We start from the raw sequence: 26,209 nt of genomic DNA, 5'->3' as shown, positions 1-26,209 counted from the left end.
TATCACTGCTGTAATCCTACAAATATGTGAAGGATTGCAGATTGATAAACGGTTCCATTCGGCCAGACATGCCCAAAGTGCCGGATTAGTGGAAAGGCACAACGGCATTATAAAGAACAAGCTCGCTAAGACGTGTGCTGGCACCAAGTTAAAATGGCCGGACGCCTTACCGATCGTGTTGCTGTCGATGAGAACAACCCCTCAAACTAAGACTGAGCTCTCTGCCTTTGAAACGGTAATGGGGAGGCCTGCTAATATTTGGGTTATACCAAAGAGTCACTCATTGCGGGATATAGAGGATGTGCTTCTTTCAGATTACTGTAACCAGTTGACTAAAAATCTATTTTCAATTTATCACCAGGTGCGAGAGGCATTACCTGTACGGTACGAGGGTCCCAGTCGCAGTCTATGAAAAGGAGACTGGATCCTCACGAAAGTTTTTGAAAGGTCATCTTGCCTTGCACCTCGGTGGAGGGGTTCCTACCAGGTCCTGCTAGTCACCCAGACTGCTGTGCGGGTAGCAGGGCGAAAGAACTGGATACATGCAACACACACCAAACGGATCCCGCAGCCCGTACCATACGATACAGAAGACACAGAATCCCTTTCGAATGCAGTAACCAGCGTGCCTGAAACAGCAACAACCGACAAGAGAGTATCGGAGACTGTTCCAGAGTTTGTAAGGCCAGACAAAACGGCCATCTTGTCTCCGCACTCTTCAACAGTGGTACTTCCGGATCATCCATTTTCTGATCCCATTTCTGTTCACTCGCCACCTCCAGTGGGAAGTGACGACATACTTTTTTCTGACCCTTCAGCACCGGAAATTGTGAAATATAATTTACGTCCAAGAAGATAGACGTACGTCACGGTTTGACTGTGCGATTGAGGCAATCATTTGAGGGCTTGCCTTTTGTACGAAATCCCGACTGTACGAAAGGATTCTGTTGGCTAAGGGTTGTGGGAAAGACATCGAGAAGACGCGTGACTGGAGTAACCAGCAAACAAACAATTTGTGTTTTTCGATTGAAGACTGCGATGCCTGCACCCGCTACCACTCGCACTGAACTTTTAGATAAATATGTGATTAGCAGAGACAAGGACCCCGAAAATGTATTGTTGCCTTTTAGTAATAATAACTGGGTTTGTAGTAACTATTGGTTTTGGGTTATGGTATCTGGAGGAAGAATATCCGCTAGAGGACTTTTTACCTGTTGAAAATGTATCTGTTATACCTACTCCTTCCGTGCAATTGCATACCTTGTCGCCTAGAGATTCTTTGCATTGACGGAACTATCAGAATAATACTCTTTTGTTAATAATGAATGCCACTCATGCAATTTTTAATAGAACAAATGCTGGATCTGCTCATATTTACGGCAACATGGGGATAAGGGGCTAGGTTGGTACATTCATCCTTTACCTTTGACAACTGCTTGTTATGCTTCTCTTAGAGCACTATTCTTTGGCCGTTGGAATGACAGCATCTCAGGGAACTTTGATGGTACAAATTTGAATAGTTTTGAAAAACGTGTTTTGATGCCCCTGGGATGCTCACTATTTGCAAATAGGAGTAAGCCAAACGTTGCTTCTGTTAGGCCCTCTGATAGATTGTCTCGTCCTTTCCAGTCTTTGATCTCTTTCAAAATGGCTCCTATAGGCAATAAGGATACCACGCCTCCATCTTATTCTGTTAATCATAGCCCCGATTTAGTTTCCTTCTGCACACAGAGGAATGGAACACGGTCAATGGGTGATTTTAGGAGATGCGCCAATGTTGCGAATTTGACTAGTGAGAACAGACCTCTGTATGTAGGTGAACCTGTCTATTTCGTTTGCGGTAATGAGGCATTTCCATGGTTGCCCAGGGATTGGCAAGGAACCTGCTATTTAGGGATTCTATTACCTGGGTTATTTATTGCCAGTACTGTAGAAATTTTGAAGACTCGTCCACGACGAGATGTGAAGGGGGATACTCCAGCGCAAACTCTGGGAGACATCATGAAATCCTTTGTGCCATTTTTTGGGCAAATTATGAATTCAGAAGATATCATGGGACTAGCAAGAGTACTGGAGAAAACCATCAACCGGACCACTGACATACTCTATAATATGACGTTAGAACAGAAAGCGATGGGGGGCCCTGTTGAGCAGCCAAGCAATATGGCTGCCTAGCCAGTGAGCTCCGTTCCTGCCCACCAGAATCTGCTTTGTATCGGCGCTAATCCTTATCATCCCCTACCGCTACTGCCACGATTCTTCTGCTGCTGCTTTCCTCTCCTTGTGTCCGAAGTCTGGGGTGGAATCGGAGGCAGCATCCTGAGTATTAGGTGCCTGGGCCAGCGGCGGCATCCGGCCTCCTTGCGTGGCCACTCTTGCCCGCTGCAGTGTCGGCCGCCGGGCCCCTGCGGTGTTCTATCTCTGGGCACCGTCATCTGCTGACTACCTGCAGCCCCTCTGCTTCGGCTGGATCTTCTCTCCCGCTTATGCCAGGCGAGGCGGGGCCTTGAGACACCCGCTGCCCCTGCCGTGTACGTGTGGCTGGCCTGCTCGGCGCGGCTGCTCCGACGGCTGCCTGCCGGGTGGAGTGCCGGGCCGTTCCTGCAGCCGTGGACTGGGCTGGAGCTCCGGCGCCAACTTGCATACATGTGCGGCCCCCCCGGGCTGGAGGATCGGGGGCCGCCTGAGCTGTTCTGAGGGGCAGCGGGGTATTCACTCGTTGGCCTGAGGACACGGAAACGCCATGTGAGCGTACCTGCTTTCCCCACCACCCATGCAGCGGCATCTCCGGCCTGCAATGGCCGCGGGACGTGGGCGCTGCCCCCCGCGGCAATAAACAAGATTGGCCCCATTACTCCACCGAGGAGCTATCAACGCTGCCCCCCCCCTGTGGCGCACCTGTGCTGGACTGTGGGACACTCAACTGCTGCACAGCCCTCGGCGGTGCGGATCGCGACATTAACCCCTGGCTGGCCGTGGCTCCCGTGCCTCATTGGCCCCAGTCCTGCGCCGAGGAACATACGGGTCTAGCCACCCTAAAGGCTATAAGGTGGGTGCTGGAAGCTGTTCTATGCCCTGCTGGGGGTCCTCCACCCACCCCGCTACTGGTATTTCGCCCAGTGTGTTGAGATACAGCCCAAGGGAGACTGCCTAAACATAAGCCTGCTCCGCTCCCCCCCAACTCTCTGTGCCCACGGTGCCTGTGGGCCCCCGCGGTCCACCCGCTGTGACTTACTATCCTATCACTTCCATGCCCACCTGGAGGGGCCCTGTCTGATTGGACTCCACATATTCAAGTGTTGGGGATCTCCCACTCGTATCTGCTGGTTCCAGGGGGCTGCAGAGGGGGGAAATCATCCCACTATCTAAACGCACGTAGCTGTGAACAGTTTCACCCGTTCAGCCCTGTGGGGACACCCTGCCTGACTCACTAACGGCTCGCAGCCCTGCGGGCCCGGGCATACTCCTAGCGACACAAATCACACAGGGCTCGCCTGTCCTCCCCCGGCTCTCTCCACCTGCAGCGCCTGTGGCCGCGACGGGGCCTCAGCGTGGTCCAGCACAATACGGTGCGATCCAGGCCTCCTCCACCATCTATATCGTCGTGTTGGCCCTGAATCTTCCCCAGAAGAATGTCTAACAGATTGCGTGCCACTAGCAAAGCCGGGGCTATGGACAAGTTCGCCAAGGCGACACCCAAGGGAGACCAGGCATCGTCCGCTACAACCCAGGAGGAGGGCGACCTTCTGCCGGACCCCCCGCAGCCGGACTTGGCCACTATGATGGAATCCATGGCTAAAAACTTTGCGGCATTTCATGAAAAGCTAGATGACATTAATGCAAATGTGGCGTCATTAAGGGCTAAGCTTGACCAGCACGGGGCTAGGATTACCGAAGTGGAGCAGAGGACTGGCACCACTGAAGACAATGTGCATGTTCTGCAAAACACAGTGTCAGAGCTCGTCCGAGACATGAAACAGGTCAAATTTAAATGCGATGACCTCGAATCAAGGTTGCGGAGAAATAACATTCGCATAATTGGGGTCCCCGAAACTGCACTCAAAGGGCAATGGAACTAGCGGTGGAAAAACTCATCAGAGATCTCCTGGATGACCCTGATCTCTCGCCATTCTTCACGGTCGAAAGAGCTCACCGTTCCTTGGCACCTCGGCCGCGGCCAGGGGACTTCCCCAGACCTATCATAGCAAAACTGCTCAGCTATAAGGACAGGGATCATATACTCCGCCTGGCCAGGGAGAAGGGGGAATTAAGGATGGATTCACAAGTAATCAGGATCTTCCCCGATTTTTCAATAGGTGTGCAAATGGAGAGACGCAGATTCGCTGGGGTGAAGAAAATGCTACGTGATAGGAAGATTGAATGCGCTATGCTTTTCCCTGCACGCCTTAAATTCACTCATCGTAACAAGCTCTATTTCTTCACGGTCCCGGACGAGGCTGTAAAGTTCATCGAGGCACAGATTCCACTGGCAGAACCACCTGAGGTCCCGATGGACAACAACTAGAACTGGCCGCTGTCCTCCCCTTATGAGTTAGTCTTGATGCCCGTTAATACATGCATCCTTGCTCTGTAACCTCATTTATGTTAGCCGAGCCTCTGATTATGTTGTTTATTAAAGATTTGTATCAATACTGGTGGGCGGAACAGCAGCGGTGGCCCCCACTGCAGCTGCAATTCCTGTAGAATCTAAATGTTTGTGTCTTCGCCCCGGTTGGGCTTTTTTCATGCATTGCCAAGTTGGGGATGGCATCCAATAGTTCACTTTAGGGGTGGGTATTCACACACTGCTAGTTGGGACAGGGAGGTGAGGGCGGGGGGTTGGAAAGTTGGGGTAGGTTATATTCAAAATGGCACAGGGGTTAAGACGGGTTACACACGATGGCAACGGTGCAGCATGGCAGCACTCATGGCGTTTATCAAGGGCAGTGCCTTTGCTTGGGATGTCCCGTAGGCTGCCTACATGGCGATTAAAATGATGTCATGGAATGTACGTGGCCTGACAAATTTCATGAAATCTCGTAGGATTGCGGCCTACGCACAACGGCACGGGGTCAAGGTTCTCCTACTACAAGAGACACATGCCCTTAAACACCTATCGTCGAACATTGCACAAACATGGGGTCTTAACAGATATTTCACCCAATACTCCACCCAAGCTAGAGGGGTCCTGACTCTCATTCACAAATCTATCCATTTTACTCTCCACTCATCGCACATTGACGCAGAAGGCAGATATGTGATCCTGCATTGCACCTTGGCTCACGAAGAATGCTTACTGGTCAACGTATACGCGCCCAACATTGACTCCCCCAAGTTCTTTGACGGAGTGACGGCCATACTCATGAGATACAAAGACGTCCCCATAATATGGGGGCGGACATGAACCTAACACTGGACAGTTTACTAGATAGGACGATGACCAGTCGCAGACCCACATGACGAGCGACCAAACGTCTCCTCTTACATATGGATTCTCTCAATTTACATGATGTATGGAGAACGCTCCACCCCCATGACAGAGACTATACTTTATATTCCACTGTGCATGACAGTTCCTCGAGAATAGATCTGTTTCTACTCTCTGGCAGACTGGTGGGGAAGGTCTCAGATGTCACGATACTTTCACGCACGCTATCTGATCATTCCCCTGTACTCCTACAGATTCAACTCGGTGACGCAGTGCCGCTAAGACCCCACTGGTGCTTCAAATCCACCGCCCTATCAGACATTGTCTTTAAAGCCGAGATCCTAGCCGATATAACTACATTCTTTGAAAAGAACAATACAACCGATACACCCGTAGGGATTCGGTGGGAGGCGTTCAAGGTTTATATCAGGGGGATGTGCATCTCTAGAGAAGCTGGGGTCCTGAAAGCTATAAGGCAGGCCTTAACCAACTCGGAAACCAAACTTAAAGCACTTGAACAGGACTACCTGACCACTCATTCCCCAATGACCCTAGCTGCAATCAGATCAGAGCTGTAAAAGTTTGAGTCACACGCTATGAGGGAGGTACAATACTATACACGCCCTGTTGCGGCCCGTAGATATGGGGAGGGGGACAGACCGGGTAGAACCCTGGCCAGGCTAGTGCATGCTGAGACTGGTGGAACCCGCATTGACAACATCATAGATGGCAGTGGAGTGAGGCACTGGTCAGATCAGTCCATACTAGACACTTTCACTAGCTTCTACGCCAATCTGTATGGTCCCCAACCAGAACACTCTGCCCAAGACCTAGACGACCTCCTTGAGAGCATCCCTATGACCCGTATCTTCCAAGACACCTGGGAAATATTAGACGCCCCATTTACCCTGGAGGAGATAGTTCAGGTGATATCGGACCTCCCCAAAAACAAGGCGCCTGGCCCGGATGGGCTCACTTCCGAGTTCTACCAGGAGCATGTGGCTATACTAGCGCCTGTGCTACACGGGGTATGCGCCGAATCACTTTGTTTGAATTGCCTCCCCCCCTCCCTTAGAGAAGCTTTAATAACTGTCCTCCCCAAACCTGGAAAACCCCCGGACGAGTGTGGGTCTTACAGGCCCCTATCCCTTATTAATACCGACACGAAAATCTTTGCTAAGATAATTGCTAACAGGTTTCTCCCTTTCATGTCCCACATGATCCATGAGGACCAGTGCGGTTTCATCCCGGGTCGATCCACAGTGCTGAACATCCGCCGCCTGTTTAATGTGATGTCCAGAATTGACCCAGGTGCGGACGTGGTGGCGGTAACACTAGATGCCCAAAAGGCTTTTGATATGGTCTCATGGCAATATTTGTGGGCCGTGCTGGAGAAAATGGGTGTGGGTCCAAAAATGACCTCTTACATAAAACTGTTATACACGGACCCACGAGCTAGAGTTCTTGTAAACTCTGTTCCCTCCTCTCCCTTTACGCTACACAGGGGCACTCGTCAGGGATGCCCATTCTCCCCCCTCCTTTTTGCGTTCGCTATAGAACCCATGGCTGATCATGTAAGGGGTCGGCACGGCAATAAAGGCATACGATTAATGGATGCACCAGAGATCATCTCTCTATATGCAGATAACGTGCTCCTGTATGTCAGAAATCCTTCCACATATTTGGACCCGATCATCCGTGATATCACCAAGATAGGTACGTTCTCAGGTTTCACAATCAACTACTCTAAGTCCGAAATTTTCCCTCTTACTGTGGCAACCCAACAACCGTCTTGTGAGTACCCTCTACGCTGGTCCCCGGGTGGGTTAGGTATCTCGGGTACAAATATCACTAGCCAAGGCCTCTCTATTGACACACAACTACGAGGCAGCAGCCCACCTAGTCTTCTCCAAGTTCTCCAAATGGCGCAATCTACCTCTATCCCTAGCGGGCAGACTCTCTCTAATAAAGATGGTAGTGGTCCCCAAACTCCTGTATGTCTTTGCTAACGTGCCGATCTGGCCTGGGATTCAATACTTCAAGAAGCTCCACTCGGAGTGCGCACAATTTCTCTGGCATCCAGACTCACTCCGCAAGAAGTGGCAACACATGACGCTGCCCTATGACAAAGGGGGTTTCACGGCCCCAGACCTTCGCCTGTACTGGAATGCTGCACAGGCCCATCATGCCTCCCATTGGTACACGTTCCAGAATCCGCCCATACACGTAAAACTTGAGAAACTGGCGGGAGGTGGAACTAATATCATATCCCTGCTACTGAACCGCGCATTCCAAACAGATGCTCATGTGGACCCGGTGGCCGCTACGCTTAGGGCCTGGAGGAGCATCCTAGGCTCTGACCAGGAACAGCGCCCATTCTACAAGTGGCTTCCCCTGTGGCAGTTCCCCGGACTCCCCCCACACATGACCCAAATATCATACGCTACTGGGAAAACCTGGGATACCGTGCCCTGGCTGACCTCTTCCCCGATGGTGTTTTTATCACCCCCCAAACATGGCGCCCTGATCACTCCAATCCTCCACTTGAAACGCTGCAGTATTATAGGCTTAGAGCTGCAGTACGGACGATGTGGCCCTCATGCCCTATTGAACCCCCAGACTCTCCTGAAATACAATATATAGCAAATTCCGGAGGTGCCAAAAGCATAATTTCTAATTTGTACAAAATGCAACTGAATAACACTGCGGACAACTCTCTTAAACCACGTGAGGCTTGGGCTAGGGAACTTGGAGTGGAAATCACAGACGATCTCTGGGGCATAATGTGTACACACACACGAAGGGTCTCCCTAAGCGCCAGATTCCGCTGCATACAATTTAAGCTCCTTAATAGGCTCTATTACACACCGTATAGAGTTGCGTCATTCACAGACACCCCGACCCCTGTGTGCCCCAAATGCAAATCCTGTGAGGCAGACCATGTACACATGTTCTGGGCTTGCCCCGCCCTCAACACATTCTGGACGGCCGTGACAGAGGCACTCTCCGAAATAGTTGGTTCTCCGGTGACTATGGAGCCACTTGCCATACTATTTGGTGCTTGGGAAGGTGAGAGTGTAAAGAAAATGGCAACATTTGTAAATGTAAGTATTATGATGGCCAAAAGATGCATATTGCAATGCTGGAAGCGCCGCAATCCTCCCACTTTTACGATGTGGCTGAAAGCCCTTACCTGGACACAAATGTGCGAAGAGGAATACATTGGATCCCTACCTCTGACATCTCGCCCCAAAAATGTCTGGTCGGAATTTTGTAGCTATTTAAATGGCAGAGATGAAGTGGAACTGACCTCATCTCCCCTACCAGGACAATCCGACATGCCACGGGTGATCTAACTTCTCCTATTGGTTTTGCTTTTTCTTTGTGCTTCTCGACGCCTCCCCGCGATATCAGTTGTTATCAGCTCGTGATGTATAACCTAACCATGGTGTGGTGCCGATTGTACGGTTATGTTGTCAGCTCATTGCTGTGTAATTTGAACTGTGCCTGTCTTGACCTTTATGCCAATAAATAAAAGTTTTCAAAAAAAGAACAGAAAGCGATAAGATTAGTAGCTCTTCAGAACCGGATGGCATTAGATGTCATTCTGGCAGAGCGTGGAGGAGTATGTAAATTAGTGGGGTCCGCTTGCTGCATTTACGTACCAGACTCCTCTCCAACGATCTTTAGGGCGATCCAAAATCTACATGTTCTTAGTTCGGAAGTACATGTTCCTGAGGGAAACTGGGAACTTAGTACATGGTTTTGGGACCTCCTACGGTCGTGGGGATGGAAGTTGTTTTCGGCCCTGCTGATTATCTTGGGTAGTTTTCTATTCCTTTGTTGTTGTATACAGTGTCTCCCTGGTATATGTTCGAATTAGGGGGGTGTTGTGCGCAAGCAACAAGTGTATTAAGGCATAAAATATACGCCCCAGATAAGGTTTCCAAGGAGTATGTGTTGAAAGAAACTCTCGTGTCTGATCTGATGACAATAGATATGTCTGATAATGATTCGGGGTGTATAGACGTTGAAATGTGGAGTTAGTCGTAAAGTGATTGGAAGTAATTTGGCGCTTGGCATAGGCCAAAAGGAGGGTTTGTTAAAACTGATATAATATTGTTTCGTCCTCATTGTATATGTTGGCCTATGCCCAGTCGCTCTGCGAGGAAATCCGCATCACAAGGTCGTAACCTTAAGTTAATCGAGCCTCCATTTTAGGTTAAAGCCGCCATTTTAGTTAGTCGTGCAAAGTCACCCTGTGGCCTAAAATGGCCGACCTGTGTTCTCTTGTTCTTACTTAACCTCTTCAACCTCTGTAGGCGAGTTAATGTCCAACCTGCCTGCAGGCTGCATGTTAGGGTCATGTAGACCTTGTCCATTGTTGTCTTCGGGATCAGGGGATTACTTGAATCAGCGATGTTAACCTACAAGTATATAAGAACAATAACGCTATTTAAACATGACATGCGAAACATCAGTTTGACCTGCATTGAAACAAATGTGTAAAGAGTGTAAAGTTAAACCCAGAGAATAATAGTGCTTGTTAGTAAATGTATTAAGAAGTAAACCGCATGCACGAGATATGTAAATTAGGAATGAACCTGGCGCGAACCCTAGCTCAGTATATGATTAACTCGTAGGAGGCTGGACATCGTTATGAAAAAACTGTATACATATGCTGATGTCCAGCTAGCAATTCCTGTTCACTGCTCACATTGAACCTTCTGGTGGTCTCTGTGAAGTACTGACGGCCAAATAGCGATTTGTGTACTTTGTTTCGTAAACTGTTCAGTATTGCAATAAAGATTCTGGGAATCTTTACAAGCCCGTGTTGGTGTATTTCTCTTTGCATGGTGTAAAAGCCTTTATATTGTATTTTCTGATTCCACACCCTGAGCACCCATACACCTCCCCTGAGCCCCCACAAAGGCATCTTATCCCATTGCCACTTCCGCCACACCTTGATGAAATATGCTGGCCTCCTTTACTTAGCATGCCTTCTCTTCTACCTGCTGCAAGATTTGCAGATTCAGGTTTTTTGATCTCTTTTAATAGGAAGTTTCTTTACTTTTTTTGTGTTCCAGAAACAATGGAGAAACATGGCAGTCGAAAGTAAAGTCAAATCCAGGAGCTAGAATTGGGCTTCAGATAAAAACATATTAAGGACAGAAGTAATCCCCTCATTGGTTAAGCTTGTTTATCAGTCGACACTCAAATCTAAGAAGGAAAGAGAGGAGGGAAGGGACACAGAGGAGCACATGGAAAATAGAAAAGCATTTCTACGGGCATAGTCCAAAACATCTGGAGAGCCATAGATTGCAAACCCCTGCCGTAAGGAATCCGATGAAGACCGTGCACTGAATCGTGATAAGGAGGCGGTCTTGTGTCTATCTGCATCATTACGAAGCTGCATACTCCGGGACATACCTTAGCATTTATTAAAACGGTGGTAATGTAACGTCACTGTTTCTGCTAATCTATCCCCCAACACATTATGCCATTCTCCTGGCTCTTTCATCTGTCGTTACACCATGGATGTAATTTAGGGGTTGCCACCCCCTAGAATCCCCCTTGCTACCCCTGTGGTATCCCTTGCTAACCCTAAATATAAATTGAAGCTCATGGACTGTTGCCAGCAGCATGTGGCTCTTTGTTTCTGGAGTGGCTGGTTTTCTGATAGCAATAGCCAGTAAGATAGCTCAGTGGGTTGAGCGATTGCTGCTGCAATGTGTGTGTGATCTGCAGGTTGCAGGTTCGACTCCCAGCAAGGTCAACTCAGCCTTTCATCCTGCTGAGGTTGATAAATGAGTACCAACACAGGTTCAGTTATAATGTATGTATATTTGTTGTATATGAAGTGCTTAAGCGTAAGTGCTATATAATAACATATCATTATCGTTTAGCCTTGGACGTCTGCGTGCATTGACAGTGATTTGGTAATACAGGCCTATACGCACTGATATTAACGATACATATTGTGATCCATTCTTGTAGGAAATGAATATCACTTTACAGTGATATCATAACCATATTTTTCGTAGTGTACTTAGAAACATTGCTTTGTAATGGCATTTCCTGTTTTGTTGAGGGGTGAAAGGTTGTGTTCCATCGCTTCCTGTGATGTCACTTCAGGGTGGGGTCAAATGACATCACTCCTGTGATATCATCAGAGGGCAAGGGTTGTGTGATGTCACTCCTGCCACCCCTGGCATTTTGGTGAAATGACATCCCTGCTCTACACACTCTCTGGAAACTTTGAGGTAATTAAATATGACGAAACACATACTCCTTTTTCCTCGTGATTCTCTAAATTGCCTTATCTTCCATCTTGGACTGCTCCTGCAGGCTCTCTAGCTGAAACGAAGCACTGGCTGGAGTTAGTCTTTCTTTGTAATGTCTTAGATATCTGCTGCACATCTTCTATTTTTCTATTTCTTAGGTATCATATGTGCTGCAGGTCTGAGTGTCTTCTAAAAAAAAGGATAACTTCACACTCTATTCGCTTGGTTATGACCATGACCATACGTTGGGATTCAGAGCTGCCAGAAGCACAGAAACTGCTCTCCTGAACATCTGTGAAGACCTGCTCTCCAACCTCGATTCCAACACCCCCTGAGTCCCCATCTTACTTGATCTCTATTTTGCCTTAGACATGGTCAACCATGCCATCCTGCTCAACCGTCACCGTGAGAACCTGGGTATCACCAATCAGGCCCTGGCTTGGGTGACCTCTTTCCTCTCTGATCGACACTCCCAGGTCCAACTTGGGTCCTTCCTCTTCTCTATCTCTATCTCTACATTTGGTGTTGCCCAGGGGTCTAACCTATCTCCCTGGCTTTTCAGCCAATATCTGGCACTTCTTGCCCACTGCATTGCCGCCATCTGCCCCAACTTTCGGTGCTATGTGGATGACACTCAACTCATTTTCAGGCTTCACTCCGCCACCTCTTCTCCTTCTCTATTCTCTGACTGTCTGCTATCCAGGAGTGGTGTGCAACCAATGATCTCTGCCTAAATGCCAGTAAGACCGAGATTCTCCTCATCGGCACACCTGCTCCCTCCTTCCCTGTCACTCTCTGGCCGGCCTCTCTTGGCCCTCTTCCTGCTCTTACCTACGGGGCTAAAAACCTCAGGGTCATCTTCGACTCCACTCTCTCCTGTTCTCCTCACATCTCTGACGTCTCTAAGAAGTCACACTATCAGCTGCACCTCTTCAGAGGTATTCCTCCTTTCCTCGCCTTCCCTCAGAAGCTCACTGTCTCCAGAACTCTGCTTCTCTCTAGGCTGGACTACTGCAATAGCCTCTTTTTAAATCTGCCTGCTTCTCTCTCCGCCCTCTGCAACTCATCCAGAACAGGACTGCAAGACTTGTCCTTGGCCTCAAGCCCAGGGATCGTATCTCCCCAGGACTGAAATCCTGCACTGGCTCCCAGTGGCTGCGAGGATAAAGTTCAAAACCCTCTGCTTTGTCCACAAGGCCTTCTGGGGCCAGGGGCCTCAATACCTTCAACTCTCTCTTCCTAAATATCTTCTTTCTCAAGCTCTTCGCTCATCCGCCTCCAACTACCTCAGGGTCAGTCACTTCTCCAAGCAATGAGCTGCTGGTAGATCTCTTTGTTCGGCAGGGGCCTCCCTCTGGAACAACCTCCCTGCTGCTCTGAAACTTGAAGAGAACCATCTCCGGTTCCGGAAGCACCTCAAGACCTTCCTCTTTGCTTCTGCTTTCTCTCCTCCTCCCCCCTGCTGATCGCCTGGCTGAAACTGAAACTGCACTGTTTACCTGGCTACCCCCTGATCTCGGGCCCAGGTCCCATCCCCGCCAGTTGCACACCTGCACTGCCCCCTGGCAACCCTGCACTCAGGGGCTGTTTTTCTGTATCCCTACAGCCCCCTTTCAGCACTTGAGACCTGATGTCTGCACTTACCTTTGCATTTGCCACCAGCTGGCCGCACTTTTTATTTATTGTTTTATTTATGCTTACTGTTACCCTTTGTATTGCACTGCCCCCTCCTCTTTCCCCCTGCACTTTCCCCCTTCCGCCTTCCCTGCACTTGCGCAATCTCAATGTCACCCGGTCTAGTAGCATCGTTGTCTCTGACTTCCCCCTGTTCCTCCTCCCGTGCCTCGTCATGCCTTGAAACACCTGTCTGTAGGTGCATTACAAATGCCATATCATATTATACCACTGACTGATGGATTGAGAAAGTTAGGGCCTAGAAGTGACCCTTGTGACATCTAACAGGCCTGACTCATGTCAATGCAGGGACTATAATGTCCAATGGCATCCTTTGTCCCCTCTCACTGCTCATTCATCAGTTATCTGCACTAGGAATCACAGCAAAGTAATTCCCCCTGCCAAAGAGTTGGGTATTGAACAGTGTTTTTAGAGTTGGTAAAGCCAAGCAGACCGCACCCATAGCTCTTCCTTGACCTAAACTTCTATCATGTGAATCCTGCCATCCTGGGCCTTCAAGATATTCCACCAATCTTCATTTCATATCTGGTCTATCCATTTTTACTTATTTTATTTATTTAATAATGTGTATGGCGCCTAAACATCAAAAAGTGTTTCCAGGCACCACAAGACAAAATATGTGGGTATGGGGCAGTGTGGGGGGGGGGGCAGTGGAGAAAAAACCACAGTGGTCCTATGAGGCCTTGTGACATTTGGATCATGCAAGTGCAGTAACAAGAGGTGCAAGGGGGAGGGGGCAAGTCAGGGCTAGGGGATGTGATCAGGAGAGGAGGAAGGGAGGAGTGCAGGAGGGACGGGCCCAAGGGGCTGGGCAAATGCTAGGGGGAGCCCAGGAGGGCAAGTGGCAGGGGGAAAAAGGGGAGGGGGTCAATAGTGCAAGGACGCGGAAAGACCAGACTCAGTAGACTAGTCAGGGAAAGGGAGCCCGGGGGGGGAAGTGCTTTCACTTACAACAGGCTTTCTGTTGTATAACATGGTATCCTGCCTCTGCTGTGTTCACATCGGGTTGTAGCAAGAAGCCATGTGCATATTCCCGATTCCAGAGAATAACACCGGTCTCCATGAGGTGAAAAATGCCTTGGTAACCCATGAAACACGCCATCTGATATGATTAGCATAAGCATTGTTAGTTTGATAATTAAGCTCTTTCTAATATAACTCGATTTTAGCCACTGCTTTCTATACGTATTTCTATAATTCAACTATAGGCATAGATTAATGTTTTCCACTGGCAATGCTTCTCAAAGGTATTTGTCAATTCAACTATGATCCACATACGTTTTTGCCTACCCATCCCCTCCTGTTTCAGTCATGTTATGTAACGTGTACCTTTCCTACTCCCACCCGCATATCTGAGAGGTAGTATCGCTTTGTTTGACTGGTGTGGCTTGAACGTTAATTCTCTTGGCTGCTTTGTCGACACCTGCCTGCTTTTACAATACACGTTCATGCTTCCCTTTTGTTGACCTTCCTTATAGTCCATAAGGGCAAATCATGTTTCTCTTGTTAACCCTGCCCCATACACTGAGCACCATAATCTTGGCTCCATGTGGCAATGTCCATTTCCGTTCTAATGCTACTACTAGTTGCTTTTTCTACCGACAAGGGCCTAGTCTTGGTATAAGCCCTGCTCACAGCTTGAACGTGATGATGATACGTGTTATCCCATCCCCATTGATATCTGCCCAGCCTTCCATATCACTGACTACCAGATGAAGCATCAAGCAATCACGCAGGGGTTCCATCACCTGCTGTTGGGGGTGTGTCCTCTGGTGGGAGTCCATTACTGGACTGTTTTAAATTCATTTGCTTCCATGATATGATATGATATGATATGATAGGTTATTTATAACGCACTTAATACCCAGAGGTTTCTAATCGTGGACCCGGGGATCTAACCTGTGATGCTTCATGTCATCTTGCTTTCAAGGTGAGCACGTTGTCTGTGAGCTATCCTCCCGATGCCTCTGAAACTCAATAGCAGCAGCTCACGTGTTTCCTGTTCTATGAATAGCGTAAAACCAGCACTTCCCCCTGTGAAGGCACTCCCTTTACAAGAGCAATTTACACCAGGATCGCATCAGAGGAGACAACAGAGCCCGGAGGACTGCTGGAGCAGTACCCCCCCCCCCGACGAGATGTATAAGCTGCCGGACCCTCATGGTGAGAAAATGCCATAGTCTGCAGCAACCTACAGCCACGAATGTTTTTTGCCCGAAATAGTGCTAATCTACGCAATGCAGAGAGCATTATTTTAAAAAGCGCCTAAATACATGCTAAGCACGTAACTTCGTTTTCCGAATTTGCCAATGGATCTGCACCTGCTCCCACCATTGAGCACCACGAGGCAGGTCACTCCAAGATGGCCTCCCCGCTTCAGCCCCACTCTGCTGATGCCTAACCCCTACCAAGCAGCTAGCCATACTTCAATTGGCCTTTGTGTGCAACTTAAGCACCTATCAGAAGCCGGGCAGGTGTAAGCCGGCCCACAGTCACGAAGGCCCTGTCCTTGCCTTTCCGGCCGTCGGCTGGAACCCCTGCCTGCCCGCCCCGCCGGCAGGAGTGGACCCCGTTGGAGAACCCCCTGCATCAGGTACTACACAGCCTGCCGTAAGGAATTAACATATCTTAAGTTGTACCAACACTGTAACTATCTTGTGTGCTGACACCAGCAAGCCTCATATATACTATCCACCTGATGATTGCTTCGCTCTCTAATGAATTCTCCTGCCACACACCCGATTTGCCTACACAGTGCCAGCTGATCCGGCCTAACATTACTCAATCAGTTACTGCCTGCAAGCGTCTTTAAGTATGACTCAGTTCCCTGTGCCTCACCACTTTGCTGCAACCTGCACATGCCGACTGAACGTGTAGTAAATACACTGCAAAGTTTGTCATCCTGCGATCACCTACCGACTTCATAGGGACCCCGCTACCTCACTACTGCCCTGAAAGCCCCCACTGCATTATTCGTACCCCCGGATGCACTTCTTGCTCTATTAGTATTTTCAAATGCTCCATTGTCTACTTATTGCCTCTTAGGTACGCGTAGCACCACTCGATTTTGATTGAAATTCTGCACTGTTACTACTTTGAATGCATCATGTTTGCTCATTGCTCTTCTGCACGATAATGCTTGACATGGAATGACTGTGTGATGCGACACACTACTGAATGGTGCCTTGTGTACTCCGCACAGACCTGCACATACATGATGCAAATGCAGTGTACTAGCATAACCCAACCTGCTCTGCCTCACTATTGTTTGGTACTTATGTAAGTTGCCCGTTGCCTGATCTGCCCACACCAGTCGCAGGCTTGCTACTTTTGCTTTGCCTTTTACTACTGCTATAATGTGCCTGCTCATTCACTCAGTACCTTGTGTCATCTTAGCCTGATTTAATGTGCTTAATCAGCACTACCTTTGCTTCTCAAGCACATAGGTGCACAGTCGCTTTTAGCTTGCCCTAATGTGCTCAGTCAGTACTACCTTTGCCTTTCACGTATATAGGTGCACAGTCGCTTTTAGCTTGTCCAATGTGTTTAGTCAGCACTACCTTTGCCTTGTCTAGCACATAGGTGCACAGCCACATCTAGTCTGATCCAATGTGCTTAGTTAGCACTACCTAATGTGCTTAGTCAGTACTACCTTTGCCTTATCTAGCACGCAGGTGAACAGCTGCCTTAGATCAGTCAGATTGTCATTCACAAACTTGGACTCTTGCCCTGTCCACATAGCCTAACCCCACAACTAGGTTACCTCTTCCCCAGTATAGAAACACTTACCTGCACGCCGCCTACTCTCCCAATTAAGTGACAACATTGAATAATGTCAAGCTTACTTAGTATTTACTGCATCATGGCCACTGCTATATTCCATGCCTGCAGTGATCAGGCCAGCCATATAGGGACCTCCCTAGGTGGACTAGCACCATTCTCGCTCCTATCGGCCGACACTACCACCAACACGCCCGTCCACCCTGAGCATAAATACCAGGCTATGCCAGCCTATGACTCACAGCCTAGCTCTACATACGATAGAAATAATAAACTACGAGCTAGACTTAACAAACTGCACGAGATACCTAGACGACTCCTCCCTCTTACAAAATGTGAAACGAAGCCCCACACTGTCAAGGACTGCAATGTCTCCAACACCACCTTAGCCACAATGAACCTACAAATACCTAAATTTAAGACAAAATCTAGTGCTAAGAATACCCCTAATCTTACACAATCCAAACCAGAAACCAAGGATCATTCATACAAAGGAGCGCTTCTCAATGCTAGGTCATTAGTCGCCCATGCCCTCGACATAGCTGATTTAATCACTGAGGCGAATTTAGATTTCATTGCAATAACTGAGATCTGGCTACACAAGGCAGCAGGCCCGTCACTCATGTTGGCCATCCCTAACGGCTACACTATATGCAGGCAAGACCGAGAGGGCACCTGTGGAGGTGGAATTGCCATCATCTCCAAATCGAACATATCGCTAAGGCTTGCCCCGTCCCAAACATATCAATCTTGTGAAGCCCTCACTGCAAAACTCATCATAAATAATACTCAATCCTTAACCATTCACCTAATCTACAGACCTCCAGGCCCGCTTGGCATTTTTGAAGAGGATCTACACACGCTACTAACCAATAATGCTAAAACTAATTCACAATTGCTGGTACTAGGGGACTTCAACCTAGGATTCAATGACCAAACAGACGCGCACGCTTTGACCATTGCCAACACTATCAACTCCCTAGGACTTTCCCAAAAAGTAAACAATGCTACCCACACGAAGGGTAGAATATTAGACTGGGTCGCCGAATCTAACTGTACAGCAGCCATCTTGTCTATCACACCTTCATCATGAATCGACCACTCATTAGTGTCCTTCAACCTCTTAACTTCCCGACCATCCCCCATAGTTGCTCCTACGGCACCACCATGCCTGACCAGAAATAAGAAGAACATGACAATAGACAATGTCATACCTGCCATCCTCCCCACATTAAATGCACTACCTGTCAATTCAGACCCCAGTACTCTCGTTCATGAGTATAACAAAATAATGACTGAGACTATGGACAAAATTGCCCCACTTAAAATGCGCACAAGTAAACCTAAAGCCCACCTAAACAAATGGTTTACACCTGAACTCAAGGCCCTACGCCTTACTAAGTGAAAATGTGAATCTAACTGGAAACTACGGCCCACCAATGAGAATAAGGCCAACCTAACATCCATCTCACGCCTCTATAAAAAGGAAGTTTGCCTGGCTAAGAAGAACTCTTATAACGATCGCATTGCCAATTCTAATTCAAGCATGAAGGAACTCTTCTCCATACTGAAGGAACTTGAATCACCCATCGCCACACCAGACATCTGCACCAAGGACCAGACCTGGTGTACAGATATCCAACATGACCTAGTTAACAAAATAAACACCCTCCAAAACAAAATCCAACTATAAAAGACTCGATCAACTTCGCTAATCTGCCTTTGCCACCAACTAATGCCACCCACAATTCCCAAACAAGTAAATTCTCCTTTACCAAAACTACCACATTAGAAGTAGAGAAAATCATCCTCACCCTTAAACCATCCAACTGCAAAGGCGACATCTGCCCAGCACAGCTAATAAAAGACGCTGCCAGAGATCTATCACCTTTTATCTCCAAACTTGTCAACGCGTCCTTCTCCACAGGTATCATCCCTGCTAACTTAAAACAATCCTGGGTGCTCCCGCTGCTCAAAAAGCAGACACTAGACCCTCTGATCCCTACTAATTACCGTCCAATTACCACAGTTCCATTTCTTCTGAAGATCCTGGACAAAGTGGCCTACACGCAGATTCAAAAACACCTTGAACTGCACAAGCTACTAGGAGCTAGACAATCTGGTTTCCGCCCATTACACGGAACAGAAACCGCTCTTATCGACTTAAAGACCCAATTAGATGAACTGAGAGATCACGGCAAAACAGCTCTCCTCCTCCTGCTAGATCTCTCAGCTGCCTTCGATCTTGTCGATCACAAGGTCCTTTGTAAACATTTGGACACTGCCGCTCACTTCTCCACACAAGCCATCAGTTGGATAGAATCCTTTCTGAGTGAGAGAACTATGAGAGTTTTTTCCCCATCGGCAGCAGCAGACCCCACACCCATAACATGTGGAGTCCCTCAGGAATCCTGCGTCTCCCCAACTCTATACAATATTTTCACCAAACCTCTGTTCGAAGATCTGGATAATCTAGGTATCACCTATACTAACTATGCAGATGATACACAGATTCTCCTCCCGCTTTCTGGGTATCATAGCAAGGACAGGGAGTTGGTGAACAGAGTGTATCTCATTCAGGCATGGATGGCAACCCATTGTCTCTGCCTGAATGATGACAAGACAGAGCTGATCATTCTGGGCACACAAGCCAACATCAACAAACTGGGCCCAGACTACTCTGCGTTCAGTATTGATGGAAATGTGATCAAAGTCTTGAGGGAAGTAAAAACACTTGGTTTTTACCTCGATTGTACCATGTCTTTCACTAAACAGGTTAACTCCCTTTCCTCTACCACAGCCTACACCTGTAAATTGATAAGAGCAGGTAAGCCCTTCTTATCTAACAACAGTTGTCTAATCCTGGCGAGAGCCTTAATACTCTCCCGACTCGATTACTGCAATGCCCTCTATAGTGGTGCCAACAAAGCCACTACCCAAAGACTCCAAACACTACAAAATAATGCTCTTAGAGCTGCATTAGGCATAAAGAAGGGGGAGCATATCTCCTCTATTAGACAGCAAAATAAATGGCTCTCCACCGACAATAAAATCCATCTAAAAATTATATCCTTAACTCATAAGTCTCTCAATAATGCTGCCCCTAGCTACTTGATGGACAAAATAATAAGAAAAACGTCCAACAGACCTACAAGAACTGCTAACTCCAACTGCCTGGTAGTACCTAGATTCAGACTTGCCAAAATTGGCGGTACTAGCTTCCCTGTGAGAGCTGCCAATTTGTGGAACGCTTTGCCACCTAACCTAAGAGCAGACCAACCTTTCTCACACTTCAGAAGAAACTTCATTAAACATATCAATGATAACAAGGCCTAGACACTGTATATGATTCCTCTCCACTGCACGCCCAACCTTTCTCAATTGTATATAGAGACTATTAGCTACCTGTATTATACTTATAACTGTCTTATATTGTATATATTGTTTCTGCACATTTCTGAGTGCACACGGCAACAACTTAAACACACTGTAAATTTGTAACTATACAATTATGTAATACTCTAAATTTTGTGTTCAATACTGTAAATGTTTTATTCATAGCAAATTAGTTTTATGTAACATTGTAAGCTTCGCATATACTTTCTGCTGCGCCCGGTAACCTTTGGGTCTGGAGCGCATTACAAATAAAGAAAGAAAGAAACAAACAAACATATAAGCATCATGCTCCACTTCTATAGTGACTTGGGCTGACCTCCCCGCCCTCTCTTTCTCAATCTCAATCCCATCCAGTCTCCTACACCATCAGCAGACCTTAAAGGTCCTTATAGAAACTGGAGATATATTAGCATTGAGACCGTTTCAGCGCCTACCTTGACCATTTCCAAGCCCTGTGCCATCACTCTAACGTACCCTGATGCAGGCATTAATTTTAATTTAAATTTTAATGTGGTATAGTATGAAAGAAAATTCAAACTTTACACGTAATAACTATTGGTACGTTAACAACAATAACAATAGCATTAAGAACAATAAACACATAATCAACAGCTGATATAAAAATTTTAGATACACAGATAATAATAAATTACATTTTCAGAATAAAGTATAAAATCAGAAATAAACAGTATTACCATTATTACCTCAAGTGCCAAGCAAACTTATACCTATTGAGGAATGCTATACATATTTACAAGTCTAATCGCATCCAGATTGTGAGATAGGTAGATGTTTATCATATGCCAGTAACTGCTCCCATGGTGGCATGTCTTACTTACTTCGCTTTACAGTGCATACATTATTCAAATCAGAGGGCCCAGCTTTGGTTCAATTTTTAGCCATATGCTGTATAGGGCTATGAACAAGTGCATGTTGCAGGTGTTACTACAATACAGCCAGAATGACATTTCACTAATGGTTTGAATATTGTGAACAAACTCAGCAAGATGTGATGTTATTGTACTGGTTAATGTCAAGCATTCCGTAAGGAGATGTTTCGCTGTCTCCAGGCATTCAGGTGATTTGCAGAGGCGACAAGTCCGTTCATGGACATGGATGTTTTCTCGAGGTCCCTGGTTACATAAAGTGGGTAGTTGTTCTAGTCTGAACAGAATAATAAAGCGCCTGAGCCTTTTCGTCGGACAAACGTTCAAATATGCTTGAGGTTTCATAAAAGTGTACAATCTGTACTTAATGAATTGGTAGCTCTCCAGAGTGCTCAAATGTGCAAAATTCTCAAGCCAGTCCCAAAGGTCCACCCTTTTGCAGAGTGCCTTTTGGGCTTCCTTAGTATATACTACCCCTCTATGTACCCAACCTATGCCCGCAAAGAATTTTGACATCAATTTGAATAGGGGTGAGGTGGTATATTTTTTGGCCACTTCCTGGTGTATCACAGAAAGTAGAGGATTAGCCCAACCACTAGTCATCTTTAGGTAGAGACCGGCTCTCTTTCTGAGGACAATTGCTTTCAGTGATGGAAGGCCCATTTCAAGTCTTATTAAGGCCATGGGCACGCCTGGAGACAATCCTAATATCCTACGCCAAAATTTGCCTTCCATCACTTGAAGCCACGCTAAATCAAATGAGAGAAGAGCCTCAAGACCATAAGTGATCATGGGGACAAACACTTGGATATAGAGGTGAGGCGTCCCCCAGAGCGTATAGCCGCCCTGCTTATTGGAGAATGCAGCAATCAGTGCAGTGACTTGCGCTGCCCTGGTTTTGCGTCCTTGTCTATAGTGCCGGTAGTCGCCCTTTGGCTCAATTTCAATTCTGAGGTAGCGATAGGAGAGTGCATAAGGTATAATGATTTTACCCACCATCAAGTTGACTCTGGAAGCCCTTTTACCAGTGAATCTGAGTACTTTGGTTTTGTCTAAGTTGATAGTCAGACCATTCAGACTAGCGTATTCCCACAAAGTGGTAGCAGAGCGCCGGAGCCCACTGATGGTGTTATCAAATACAACCAAATCGTCGGCGTATGCAAGTACATTGCATGGCGCCTCACCTATTTTCTGAGGGCAGTTGTCAATTTCAGCCAATACTGCGGGAATGTCATATACATAGAGGTTGTAAATCAGGGGTGCTGTAATGCATCCCTGCTTTACCCCTCTGTTTTGGGGCACCTTTCTGGTCATATTGCCTTCCTGATTTAGCCTAAGCCGGGCCGTGGTGTTTTAGTGCAAAAGTCTCAGGTAATACAAGAGACCTCCCGGACATCCCATTGATTTGAGTTTCAGCCACAATCTATCTCTAGGGATGGAGTCAAAGGCAGCCTTAAAATTGATGTATAGAGCATACAGAGGATGTTGTCCCTTATAGAGTGTCAAAGTGCGAAAAATATCCATCACCATAAGGTTATGTGATGTGGAGAAGTCCCTCCGAAATCCACACTGAAATTTACTAAGTATGTTGTTCTCATCAACCCATTTCTGTACTTCGCTTAACAATAATGAAGCGAAAGGTTTACCTGTGATATCTAGCATAGCGAGGAGCCTATAGTTGTTGGGATCGGCAGGATTACCCTTTTTGAAGATGGGGATAAGAATGGCAGATTGCCAAGATTGAGGGATTCTCCTCTGCACTAAGATCTTTTTAAAGAGTACGGTGAGTAGCTCCGCCCAAAATTCAGGGTAATTCATGATAACCACATTAGCTAACCCAATAGGTCCAGGGGCTCTTGAGGACTTAAGAGCTTTTATTTTATTCAGAATGATCCCAGGGGATACTTCAAATGGCGGGGAAAAAGGGGCCTTATTCGAGGATGAAATATACATATTGGTCACCCCTACATTACGTCCTTCCAAGTATTTCATCCAAGTCTCCTCACTAATGGGATTGGTAAGTTGGACTTTGCCATTCTTCCTAGTCTCGTTCAATAAAGACCAGATGCTACGGGAGTCCCTAGAGCAGATAGTCTGCACTAGCCTTTGATAGGCACAATTTCTCTCAGCATTCTTTATATGCTTAATGATAGTTCTGAAGCAGTTTTTGGCTTTTCTGATTCTTGTGCAGTAAAGATCAGGTGGTAGGTTCAAGCTCTATATGCTACGCATTTCGGATCTGAGCCCTCTCTTGGCATCTCTGATTTCTTTGTTGTAAGGGCGACTAACACCCTCAGTTCTTATCAAGTGACCCATTTTAACCACAGCATGCTTTCCCGAGAAAGCCTGAATCCAGTCTTCAATGGCATTGATGGACATGGTGTTAAGGTCCAAAGAGCCTACGGGAGAGGCGCCTTTGAGCGCTTCCATAGCTGACCGAATATTTTTTTCCGACCATATAATTCTAGTCCCTGTGCTATTAATGCTAATAGTACCAATATTCGATGAAGGAATAGGGTGGCTAGGTAAGTGGAGGAAACATTGGAGCATCGAGTGGTCACTCAAGTTATTAGTAGTCATTTTCATATCAATGACTTTCGTTAGCATATCGGGGCACATGAATATGTAATCCAGAGTGCTGGAGGCTCAGCCATTGGTCCAGGTATGTTTCTCTGGCCTGTCCCCGGGCGTGCGGCCATTTATCATCTCAAGATCCCAGCGAGCGAACAATTGCAGCCAACCCAGCCCCTCTGCCTCTCTTTTCTCGTGGGTCATGAGGCATGTTGTACTAAGCTTCACATTAGATGATGTGTAGCCCTCACCTGACATGTGGCAGTTGAAGTCACCCGTGACCACCACTGCCGCATTACCAGGTTTCAAAGTCCAAGATGCCAGTAGGTCCTGCAGTGCTTCTTGTAAAGGTTCTACTATACTTGTTCCAGGTGGATTATAAAGGTTAACAAGGAGAAACCTAAGAGAGCAGCTTTTCTCTTCATGTTCAACCTCTACTGCCATAAGGTAATCTTCAACATCACAATGCACCCTGCAGGAAACTACAGTATTTGCTACCCCAATGAGTAGGCCACCAAAAGGGCGGCCCCTTGTACCCCGTTTAGCAAATGATTGATGCACCACAAACCCATCCCAGAGCAGGGGATCCATTGCCCAGGTCTCTTGGAGACAAATACAGCTATGTTTAGACAGAAGATCAACAGAGCCCTCCGTTCTCAATAGATGGGCAAAACCTCTGCAGTTCCATGTGAGAAGGGAAAAGGCTCATTGATTCTGTAAGGCCCCCGGGAGAGATTCCAGCAGCTATTTTAGGACTTGTTGTACTTCGGCAAGTTCAAGGTTTTTCGCTTACGTAGGCTTGGGGCAAATAGACACAGGGTCAGGAGCAGCTAAGTCAACAGGCGCAGTATTAGGTTCAATTTCGTTCGGGTCCACATCAATGACGAAATCGACCGTCATGAGTTCCTCTTTATATTTCCCGATCAGTGGCGCTGTAGATAGAAAAGTGCAATGTAGAGCAGAAACGTTGGAGTTGGGTCCACTCAAAGGCTCAATGAACAGAAAATCATTGGATTTTAACACTCAGAGTTGTGGAATGGAGTAAAGTCTAACCAGTAGTTCCGATCACGCAAGCCAAGTGTTTTTACCGCTCTGGTAGAAGTTCTTAATAAAGCAGATGCGATTTTCCTTGGTGTCTTTAGAGTCACACCCCAATTCAAGAGGTACAGGCGACAGTGAGCTTCCCTGATGAGCAGGGGCTGTAGGTTGCTCAGTGCCTACAAGTAAGCTAAGATCAGAATCCGGCACCAAGTCTATGGCAGGGTCCTCATCGGGGACAGGGCAAATAGTAATTTCTTCCGGGACGAGCCAGCCAGAGAGGGAGCCTTTAGTCATAGGCACCCATGCGGCTGATCTAGCAAGTCTCTTTTTGGCTTTTTTTGAGCGTGTGTCCAGTCCTGTCAGTGGCACGATAGTAGGCGGTAAGGCACTAGTTTTGGCTTTGTTGTTTTTGAGTGCTTTCCTCGCCAGTCTGTGTTGCTTCCGTGAATAAAAGACAAAAGGGCTTTGTACCGACTCCAGGTTATGAACATTATCCAGGGTTCCTCCAGGGTTTTCAATACTGATGGCGGGTTCTGGTACTGCAACTACCACTTCTTCAATGTTGTCCTGATCATTGCCTTCTTCCGCAATGTGCAAGGCGTCAAATGGATTAGCTTCAGCCTCTTCGCAGAGCTGGTCCTTCTGTCCAAGTGCCAAGGTGAAAATGCTAGTATTAGTCAAAATGCGGCCTGACATTTGCAATAGGATCTTAAGCGCAAATTGAAGAGCAGCAACTGATGATTGGAGCTCGGCAACCTCGGTTAGTCCGAGGGGTTGGCATTCTAAGTCATCGTTCTGTTTATCAGGTGCGTCCTCCATTGATGCCATTGCTAAGTTAGGTGATGCAGACAAGCGACCGCTACTTCTACCAGAGTTGTGAAGGCCCGTCGGAGTTCTCGTGTTACTAACGCTATGGGATAGAGAGCCACTGGCAATCGTCAGTGGCAGTTGTGATGACATCCCTCTCTGAATGTTTAAACACAAATCCAAGAGAGAATTGTTGTCAATATCATCAAAGTTGGTGATATTAAATGAGATACTGCCGCTGGAGCCAGGGGCTACGATTTCCTCATTGGTGGTTGAATTTATGTCCGGAGGAGGATTTACTGGAAAAAATTCAGTGATAG

At 47.1% G+C, this 26,209-nt stretch overlaps 1 protein-coding gene across 1 annotated transcript in view; it reads left to right on the top strand.

Annotated features, from left to right (window-relative positions):
* PDGFRL (platelet derived growth factor receptor like) overlaps positions 1 to 26,209 on the top strand; it is a 707,591-nt gene that overhangs the window by 251,612 nt on the left and 429,770 nt on the right. The gene's annotated exons all lie outside the window — the stretch shown is intronic.

Source organism: Ambystoma mexicanum, chromosome 6q (assembly GCF_040938575.1).
Source record: "Ambystoma mexicanum isolate Mex_15411 chromosome 6q, UKY_AmexF1_1, whole genome shotgun sequence".
Classification (NCBI taxonomy): Eukaryota; Metazoa; Chordata; class Amphibia; order Caudata; family Ambystomatidae; genus Ambystoma; species Ambystoma mexicanum.
The sequence above is the reverse complement of the archived record's forward strand: the minus strand, read 5'-3'. Positions and strand labels throughout refer to the sequence as shown.